The sequence below is a fragment of the Cavia porcellus genome, unplaced genomic scaffold (genome assembly GCF_034190915.1).
Source record: "Cavia porcellus strain 051 isolate PalLab524CR breed Dunkin Hartley unplaced genomic scaffold, mCavPor4.1 scaffold_1, whole genome shotgun sequence".
Taxonomy (NCBI): domain Eukaryota; kingdom Metazoa; phylum Chordata; class Mammalia; order Rodentia; family Caviidae; genus Cavia; species Cavia porcellus.
The window spans coordinates 235,276,721-235,286,523 of NW_026947484.1; the positions used below are offsets into that span (position 1 = coordinate 235,276,721).

The 9,803-nt window shown below is 46.1% G+C and overlaps 1 pseudogene; it reads right to left on the reverse strand.

The window, feature by feature from the left end:
• Positions 1–2,840: 2,840 nt before the first annotated feature.
• On the reverse strand, positions 2,841–8,655 carry LOC100722456 (matrin-3-like; annotated as a pseudogene).
• Positions 8,656–9,803: the final 1,148 nt, after the last annotated feature.

The window sequence follows — 9,803 nt, forward strand, 5'->3', positions numbered from 1 at the left end:
TAAAGCAATGGACAGGTCAGTGAAGTCCCAAATACAGCTCCCAAGTACACGTGAGCTAGGTCATGTGTAGCCACGCTGTCGGCTGAGGTAGAGACTGCAGACAGGAGGTGATGACTGCCCAGCGCATAGAAGCAGAACCAGGGTTACACAGCAGAACTGAAGCACGGACCCCAAAACACTAGATACTGCCGCAAACTGAGTCATGCAGATGACTCTGCACATCCTTCTGTCAGAGGCGACTTCCGGCTCCCTGCCCAGCCCAGCTCACAGCACTCACCTGCTTCCCTGAGCCCTTTATCAGGTCGAGGAAATCATTTCTTATTCCTACGCTGCTGGCAGTTTAACATCAAGACTAGGTATTGTGGGCTGGGATATAACTCAGCAATAGAGCACTTGCCTAGCACGCATGAGGTTCACACATTACATTAGCTGATTTGAGGATGTAAGCCAATTTCATATTGCTAGCATACATCACACTTGATCATGGTACCTAATCCTTTTAACTCGCAGCTGAATTTGGTTTGTCAACTTTTGAGGATTTTTTTTTTGACCTTTTTGTTTTTTTCTAGTACCGGGGATCGAACTCACAACCTTGTGCTTGCAAGGCAGGCGCTTATGCCATTGAGCTAAATCCCAAGCCCTTGACCATATTTTTAAGAGATGCTAAGCTGAATTTCTATTCTTGTGATGTTTTGGTTTGGTGTCAGGATACTATTGGCCTTAGAATGAACTAGGAAATGTTCATTCCTTGACTGTTTTTCAGAAAGTTTTGTGATAGACTGGTACTGATTCCTTAAATGTTTGGTAGAATTAGCCAATAAAGCCGCCCGGCTTCAGCTTTTTCTTGAGAGTGGGTGTTGTTTGCTTTGCAGTGCTAGAGACTGAGCCGGACTCGTGCGCTAGGCAACTTCTCTGCCCCTGGGCCGCATCCCCGGTCCCGTACAGTGTTTATTTACTTACTTGTAGTTAAATCTCTTCATTATAGATCCATTCAGATTCTTATTTCTTTGGAGTCAGGGTTGGTAGTTTTTGTCTTCCTAGGAACTTTTCCATTTCATTTAAGTCATTTGATTTGTCGGCACGTACTTGGGCACAGTGTTCTCCATGATCCTTTCTGTTTCTGTGGAATCGGAAGAATCTTGTCACGTCCCCTCGTTTCTTTCTTTCTTTTTCTTTTTTGATATCAGGAATTGAACTTAAGGCCTTGCACTTGCCAAGCAGGAGCTGTGCCGCGGAGCTACATCCACCGCCCCCTCATTTATTTCTGATTTTAGTAATTTAACCCTTTTCTTTTCCTTGGCTTATCCAGATAAAAGTTTTACTTTGTTGATCTTTTAAAATAGTTTTTATTGCATTGATGTTCTGTGTTGTTTTTCTTCTTCTATTGATTTTCTGCCCTCTATTTCATTATACCTCCACTCCACTCTTTATTTCCTTCCTTACATTTTTCAATTTGTTCTTCCTCATCCTCCTCTTCTTTTTCTTCTTCTTCTTCTTCTTCTTTTTTTTTTTTTTTTTTTTTGGTACCGGGGATCAAACTCATGACAACGTACTTGCCAGGCAGGCGCTCATGTCGCTGAGCTAAATCCCCGGCCCTCTTTTTCTTTTTTAACCTGCCAAACATGTATAACCAAAGACCATGGCCTAGGTTTTCTTTTATTGGTATTTACTGCAGTAACTTGAATCCACATATATAAGCAGTGTATGACCAGAGAGTTACCAGTAAACACAGATTATACGTGCAAGTTTGTGTTCACAAAAGTCACATGTGCAGGTTCATGAATTAGAAGCGTGCATCAAGAGTTATGGCCAAACTGTTTTTAGCTGGGTTTTTTTGTCTTTTTCCTTTTTATCGGTACTGGGGATCGAACTCACGACTGCCTGCTTGCAAGGCAGGTGCTTATGCCGCTGAGCTAAATCCCCAGCCCCCAAACTGTTTTTAAAATGCAAAAATGTAAAGTTACATGTTGAAACTATGAAGATGGTCTGCACACTTCAAAAAGCAAATGTTGCTTATACCAAAGATGCATGACAGCTGCAGGATTCAAGCCAGATCCCCAGAAATTAATACTGTTCAAAGAGAACGGGAATATTTTTACATTTCACTGAAAATACATTGACTGGTAGAACATAAAACATATCTGGAACCCAGGGGAGAAATTACAAAATCTAAACCCAATTACTTCACATTTCTTATTACCTAACAACAGCATGACACTCAAGAAAACTGCATCTGCACTGGAACTGCCAATCGCACAGAAAGTTCTCTAAGAGTGAAATGCAACCCACACTGTTTCAGACAGCAAAGAAAAAGTCTGCCAGGCTGAGACTAAAATGTGGAATGTTTCAGATGAAAGTAATAAAAATACAGTCAGTTTTGCTTTTTATTGAATCAAAAGTTGTTGACATTTCTTTGAAGTTTGAATTACTGAATTTCATTTATCTGAATGGTTCTATGTTTGTTTGTTTTGTTTTTTTGGTCTTTTTGAGACAGGGTCTCGCCGTGCAGTTCAGGCTGGCCTCCGGCTCACTTTGTAGCCCAGGCTGGTCTTGAACTTGCAAGGATCCTCCTCCTCAGCCTCCTGAGTGCTGGGATGACAGGTGTGCACCACCACAGCCAGTTTGGTTCCACATTATCTTTTTTTTAGTAGTGAAGGTCATTTTAGCTTACAACGTCATTCTCTGTGGCCAGACTGTGACATAGTCTGTACCAGCGGGAGCACTGGGCTGCTGCGGCCAGTTCTGTGCTTTTCTGGATTGTAAAGTCCCCCTTGTTTGCGCCTCTTCGGCCACTTGCATTTTCACTGGTATCATTATCAGGATTATCAACATCCTCGGCAGACTCAGCCCTGGTTCTGTATTTTCCTCATTTTTAATTCCATTTTCCAACGCTCTTTGTTGTCATGATCAGGTTGCTTGATCTCGTCCGCCTTTTGAGCTTTTCCTGACTGCTGCCGAAGCATTTGCCTCTTTTTGAGCTTTCTCGGATGGCTCCTTTCTCCCATCAGAAGCCACCTCACCTAACCTAGCGAGGCGTCTCATCCCCACTGAACTGCCGTTTCCAGAAGAGCTGCTGCAGCTGCTCTTCATCTCCGGTCGCTCATCTTCGGATTCTCGAGGCTCCTGTTCTGTGCGGTCCTCCTTCGTGTCTTCCTCGGCATCGTCACTGACCGCTCTTCTTGTTCTTCTGTGTGGCTGTGCTTTCTGTCTCCTGAGGACCATCTGGCGTGGCCTTCTGATCCCCTGGAGATTGTCTGCAGCTGCAGAATAAGACCTTTTCCAGGACTTACCTTTCTTCAACAAGTCAGTGTTGGGAATCCTCAGTACAGTTCATCGTTATTTCTCAGACAGGTCAGCGTCTCCCCTGAAACCACAGGGCTTTTTCAGACAATGGTCAAGCCGTTGCCACAGCGTCGTCTCTGGCCTCCATCTCGATGAAAGCCTGACTTTTCATCCTCATGGATATATAACTGTGTATTTTTCCGTAAGGCTCAGCAAGCTCCAGGACTATCGGCATGGCCAGCAGGGGGTAGATTACTGAGATGTATCACGCACCCAAGTTCTTGCTTTTGATCAGATTTCTGATCTGGCTTTCCTTCAGTTTTCTGCATTCTTTTATGTTTCTGGGATAAATGAACTCTCACTGGCTTGCCAAACACTCATGCTGGCGTAGTTGTATAATCACAGCCGCCTGAGCATCTTCTGTAGGTGCCATTTCAATAAATGCCTCATTAATTTTACTTAGAAGTGTATGATTTGAAATAACTCCAAATGGTTCCTCGAGCTTTAGCAGCTGGTAGCTCTCAACTTTTCCCTCCTCTGAAAATCCATGATGCGAATAGCTCAGTCAGTGCCCGCTCTGCCTTTCTGCCTGGGTCTTGGGCCTTGCAAGCTTCCATTGCCAGCACCCAGATTTCCTCTTGGGCTGACTGCTGACCCACCACAATGACATGTCGGAGGTGGTGGTCCCAGAATTACTGGCGCTGGGTTTGTAGACTGCTGCTGCTCGATGTGTCTGTGTGTCCTGTATCGTTGTCAGGGTTCCATTCTGAAGAAGAAGCTGGCATCAGCGACCGTGAGGGCTCCAGCGCTGTGCTGGCTCCTCTCCAGGACATATGTTTCTTTGACCTCTCAGTGTGGCACAGGGCTGTCGGACATCTGAAGTCCCGAGGGAAGCAGGTTTCTTATTCCCATGAAGGTGTCTGAAGATGCCATGTGCACGGTCTCCCTGCCACTGTCCTCACGTCAGGACACAGAATATTGTTCCTTACATCACCCTGGGGTCTCATCTGCCTGAAGCCCAGCACTGACCAAATATTCCCACACGTGTCTAGAGCTCCACAGAGCAAACCTGGGATGGGTGCAGGGATTGAGCTGAGCGAGGGGCTTCTGCGTGCTAACTACACAGTCCACTGCTGGGCCAGGCCCCAGCCCCTTTTTCCTGTGTTTGTTTATTTACTTATTTATTTTTAGTTTCCTGGGATTCGAACTCATGACCTTGCACTTACCAGGCATGCGTTGTGCTGCTGAGCTAAATCCCCAACTCTATTTATTTTTAATTTGTTTTGTTTGTTTGTTTACTTGAGACAGAGCCTCACTATGTAGTACAGGCTGAGCTTGAACTTGCTTATGTAGCCCAGGCTGCCCTCAAACTCACTGCGATCACCTGCCTCAGCCTCCCAAGTGCTGGGATTACAGGCATGTGCCACCACACCCGGCTTTCCTGTGTTTTAAAGTGGAAAGTTAAATTATTGGTATGAGATTTATTTGTTGGTGTAGGGCTTACACACATTCCCCTCTAAGCACACACTGGCCGCACTCCTGAATCTTCGATACATCCTAGTGAATTTCCTTTAGATGCTATTCTGTGTCAAGGATTGGCTTGGATTTTTAACTGAGTCTTTGAAGATAAAAATGTGTTAAAAATGAGTTCCTTACCTTTAAGGAGTAACCGTAACTTGCCAAATAGCTTGATAAAATAGTAGCCATGAATTAAGAAGCACACCGTGTACAGAGAGAGCAGAAAGGAATCCTTTATTCTCCTCTGTTTTTTCCTTTCAGGTGTTCGTGTCCACGCTGTGCCTTCTCACGCAGTCCACAGGGCCACGGCTTGACTCTGACACTTGCTCAGGCCACGGAGGTTGTGACTGGGAGAAAGCAGCCTCCATACCCCTTATAACCTTTGCACTAGAATAGGAAATTTGCAATATTCCCTTCAGGGCATTGCTGTTTTGGTTGGTTTTTTGGGACACGGTCTCATTATGTAATGCAGGCTGGCCTTTGAACTCATTGTGTAGCCCAGGCTGGCCTCAAACTCATGGAGATCCTCCTGCTCCAGCCTCCCAAGTGCTTTGATCACAAGCGTGGGCCACCACGCCCAACTTTGTTTCAAGTTTTATTTGTAATCCAGCAATTTTTCATTCATTTGTGTGATAGTAAGTCGAGATGGAATATTTACTTTGTCCTGAAGATGCTCAAGTATTAGAACAGCCAAAGGCTGAAAAGGGAAGCATTATAATGAGACTGTGTCTCTCTTTTTTTTTAAAATCAGGACTCAAACTCAGGACCTTACACCTGACAGGAAGGCTCTCGGGTCACTGAGCTACATCCTCAGCACTTGTGTCCCTTACATTTCACTCTGCCTGCTCCTTCTGGCTGGATCCACACCTTGGCCCTAACCCTAATTCTCCCAAGGGAAGGTGCTTGCGCTGCCTCCCTCATCCCCAGGAAGGCGGAGGCTGGGACCCGCCGGCAGTAAGGGGCACAGGCAGGAGTGGCCCAGAAGTATTCAGCCAGACCTGCTCCAGGCTGGCTTTGGAGGCTGGCGCCCCCTCGCTGGCTCCTGAGACCCCTTCCTGCCGGCTCCCTGCAGATCTGGGGGTGGACAAGAGGGGCCCTGGGGGACCCGCATCTGCTGTGCTCAAGCTGCTTCAATGCTCAGCTCAGGTTGGGGATGCTGAGAACAGGCGAGGCCACGCTGCCAGCCAGCTTTTGTTTTGTTTTTGTTTTGAAGTCCTGGAGGTGGAACGCTGGGCCTTTCCCTGAGCAATGTCCTCAACTCTTTTGCTTTGAGATGGTCTCCTGGGTTACCCCAGCAGGACTGGAACCTGTGGTCATCCTGCTGTCTGTCCCTCAGTGCTGGGGTCGCTCTGAGGACCTTGTGGGGGGATACTTTTTACCTCTCAAAACTGGCGAGTTCTGAGCAGTCATGCACTTCTGTTACTGTAGCTGTCAGTCCTGGGTATAGTTTATCTTTTGTCTTTAATACTAGCCAAAGAGCCCAGGGCCTTCACACTGGACCATATCCTCAGCCATTATCTTGTCCGGGCTTGAACTTGCAGCCTCCCTGTCTCAGCTTCCCAAGTAGCTGGGATTACACCATGCCCACAAGAAGTTTTCATGTGCAAGCAACAGGGTGGTCCCTCCCGGGCAGGCCTCCATGTGTGCAGGACAGCGTGGCGGAGGGCAATGCCAAGCAGGATTGGCTCCGCCAGCCTTCTCCTGCTCCTCCCCTCCCCTCCTCCGCATCTCATTCTCTTCCATCATTCCCTCCTGCCTTTCCTCTTCCTCCTTGTCCTCCATGTCTCCTCCTCTTTCCCTCCCTGTGTCCCTCCCCTCCCCTTCCCTTCTCTCCCTTCATCTCTCCTGCTTTTCCTCCTCTTCATTCTCCTCCATCATCTCCTCCTCTTCCTCCTCCTTGTAGCACTGGAGGTTGAACCCCCAGCCCTTTTTATTTTACTTTTTAATTCTTTTTTGCTTTTTGAGACAGGGTCTCACTGTGTCGTTCAGGCTGGCTTTGAGCTCACTTTGCAACCCAAGATGGTCTGGAATTTGCAATGATTGTCCTGCCTCAGCTTCCTGAGTGCTGGGATTATAGGTGTGCCTGGTTTGTTTTTATTTTGAGACAGGGCCTCACTAAATTGCCCAGGATAGATCCAAACTTTCAATCCTCCTGCCTCACCTTCCTAGAATTTGGGGATTATAGAAGGTTGCATCATTCCTGGTTTGTTTATTTATTTATAATTAACATTAGTTAATATATAGCATATCATTATCTTTTTTTTTTTTTTCTTGTGATACCAGGAAGCAAAGTCACCACCTGGCCCTGTTTTTTTTATTTTTTAATTTTTTTGATTCCAGGGATCAAACTCACGGCCTCGAGCTTGCCGGGGCAGGCGCTTACGCTGCTAAGCTAAACTCCTGGCTCCCATGTTTGTTTATTTCTGAGACTGAGTCTTGCTGTTGTTTCTGGGCTCGGGATCCTGCTGCCGCAGCCTCTTGAGTAGCAAAGACTAGATGTACATGCCCTATACCCAGTGTAACATTTTGTAATTCAGAAAAGGGGCCATAGAAAGGTACCTTTTAACAACTGTAACAGATTTTCTAAAAAATTTAAGAAGCAGAGATTATTGGTCACAATTCTCAAAGCCCATTCTTTGCATAATTTTATTTTTCATATTTGTGTAGTTTTTTTCATATTTCTAGTTGTCTTCTACCTTTACTATGACATTTAATAACAAATATTTCCCTAAACTTTAATATCACCTTATAATAACTATGTAGTTCACTGAGTTCATTTGTATCACAGATGATGTGCTGTTTCCTTTCTTGTTGCATATTTAGGGTTTGCAGATGTAATTAAGCTGAAGAAGGCACCCATCTGTTCTGAGCCTAAGCCTGAATCTATGTACATCACCTGATGCTCTGTCCTTTAAGTTTTCCAGGCTGGGTTCAATCTTGTAATCTTGCCTCAGCATTTTAGAACGCTGGAATTACAAGCATGCACCACCACACCCAGCTTCCCCCGACCCCGTACTTGCCCAAGCATCTGGGTTCGTGTTACTGTTGCTTAAGGGAGGATTGATTAATTGATCTTCCAACTTCAGTGTGTTTGGAATCACTGAGGGGTGGGAACACAGGTTGTTGGACAGCACTCACGGAGGAATACATCCAAGATAGAGCCTAGGAGTAAGCATTTAAAAAATTTTTTATTTTAAAGAGACTAAAACCAAGCAAAATAAAACAATAAATCCAGTCAAAGCAAGACAGTGTAAGTGACACAGGATTTCAAAACAAGATAATAGAAAATCAACAATGGTTACCATAGTGCCTCTTGTCTTCAAAACAGCTGCCCATACCTTCAGTCACAGTAAAATCAGACAAAACAGAACAGAATAGAACCAACAGAAACAAAACAATGAATGTGGTACAGGACTTCAAAACAAGATAATAGTAAATCCAAAATGACTACAGTAATATATCTTGTTATCTTTGAAATAGCTGCCCATGCCATCAGATATAATAAAATCAAACAAGATAAAGCACAATAAAATCCAACCAAACAAAACAATGAGAATGACAAAGGATTTCAAAACAAGATAATTTAAACAATGGCCGCCACCTTCAGAAGGAGATCCCCAGAGATGCTGCACTGCACACCACTGTCCTCCACATAGACGATCCTGCAAAGGCAGTGAAACACTAAACACTACACGCATTAAGCTGTGTTTCCCTTCATTAGCTAGCATCGCACCTGTGTCCCTCTGGACCAGCCAGTCTCCTGAGGTGGAGGAAGAGAGGAAGGGGTTCTTCTAGTCTCCCTGCCCGCAGGCTGGAGTGGACTGGGATCTGACTCTCCCCCGTCAGCCTGCCCATGACGCCGACTCACAGGAGGTCTTAGCTTCTTGTTGACTTCTTGTTCCCCAGGAGCGAGCATTTTGAGAAGAGGAACTGACACAGTAGCCAACCAGATGAGGCACAGTGAGAGACTTAGAGCAAGGCAGCTTCCAGGATGGAACCTGCTCCTGATGCAATAGCTGGGTTCCTACAAGTGGATTCTGCCAGCTCTCAGGGAATGCTGGCTCAGATCTTGCTGAACCCTGGGCTAGGCCTTCCCTCCCCCGCTGCTGGGTGACTCCACATCCAAGCTTGCCTCATCCCCCACTTCCTCTCTGCGGTGCCCACTCTGGCAGAGCCTGGAGCTCTAGGGAGTACCAGGTGACCAGCTGCAGTGCTGTGTCTTTTTTTTTTTTTTAATTTTTATCGGGACCAGGGATCAAACTCACGACTACTGCTTGCAAGGCAGGCACTTATGCCACTGAGCTAAATCCCCAGCCCCTGCAGTGCTATTTCCCACTCCTGCTTTGTTAGTCTCTCTGAAGAACAGCATCAACAGCTCATTCTCCATCCCAAGTCATACCCTGCCAGCTCTCATCTGCTGTCTGTGCTCTGGTGCGGGGTGTTTTGAACTCTCCGGGCTTCAGAAGTCCACTGGCCTCTTGCTGTTCACAGCCAGGCGCTCTTCACATTAACCACGGGTAAGCAGGCAGCTAGGAGGCTGCAGTCAGTCAGACTGAGCAAAGGTGACCTTGTTAGGACTCCATGTTATTAGCTGCTGTGCGGGGTTTAACATGAACAGGAAGCGGCAGGCTCTGGTTAGAGTGATACACCGCTGATGACTCGGATATGGATTTATACATTAGATCTGACTTCTGATTCATAGCCAATAAAATATGAGCTTGTCATTGACTATACGTGCCTTTCACCCCTGGAAGGAAGGCAGAGGGGCAGTGTTTTCACCTTTTTCTTTTCCTGAGCAGCTTAAAACTACCTGGGAGGGGGCCAGGGGCCTCAGGGGTCCTGAAGTTGAAAAGAGGAAGCAAGGAAACTGCTTACTGACCACCTACCAAGCACTTACACACACCTCCCATACAACCCGGTAGACACCCAATTTGCAAATGAGGATGCCAAGAATCAGGGTGATAGGATGATCTGTCCAGCATAACGGAGCTAAGATGGGGCGA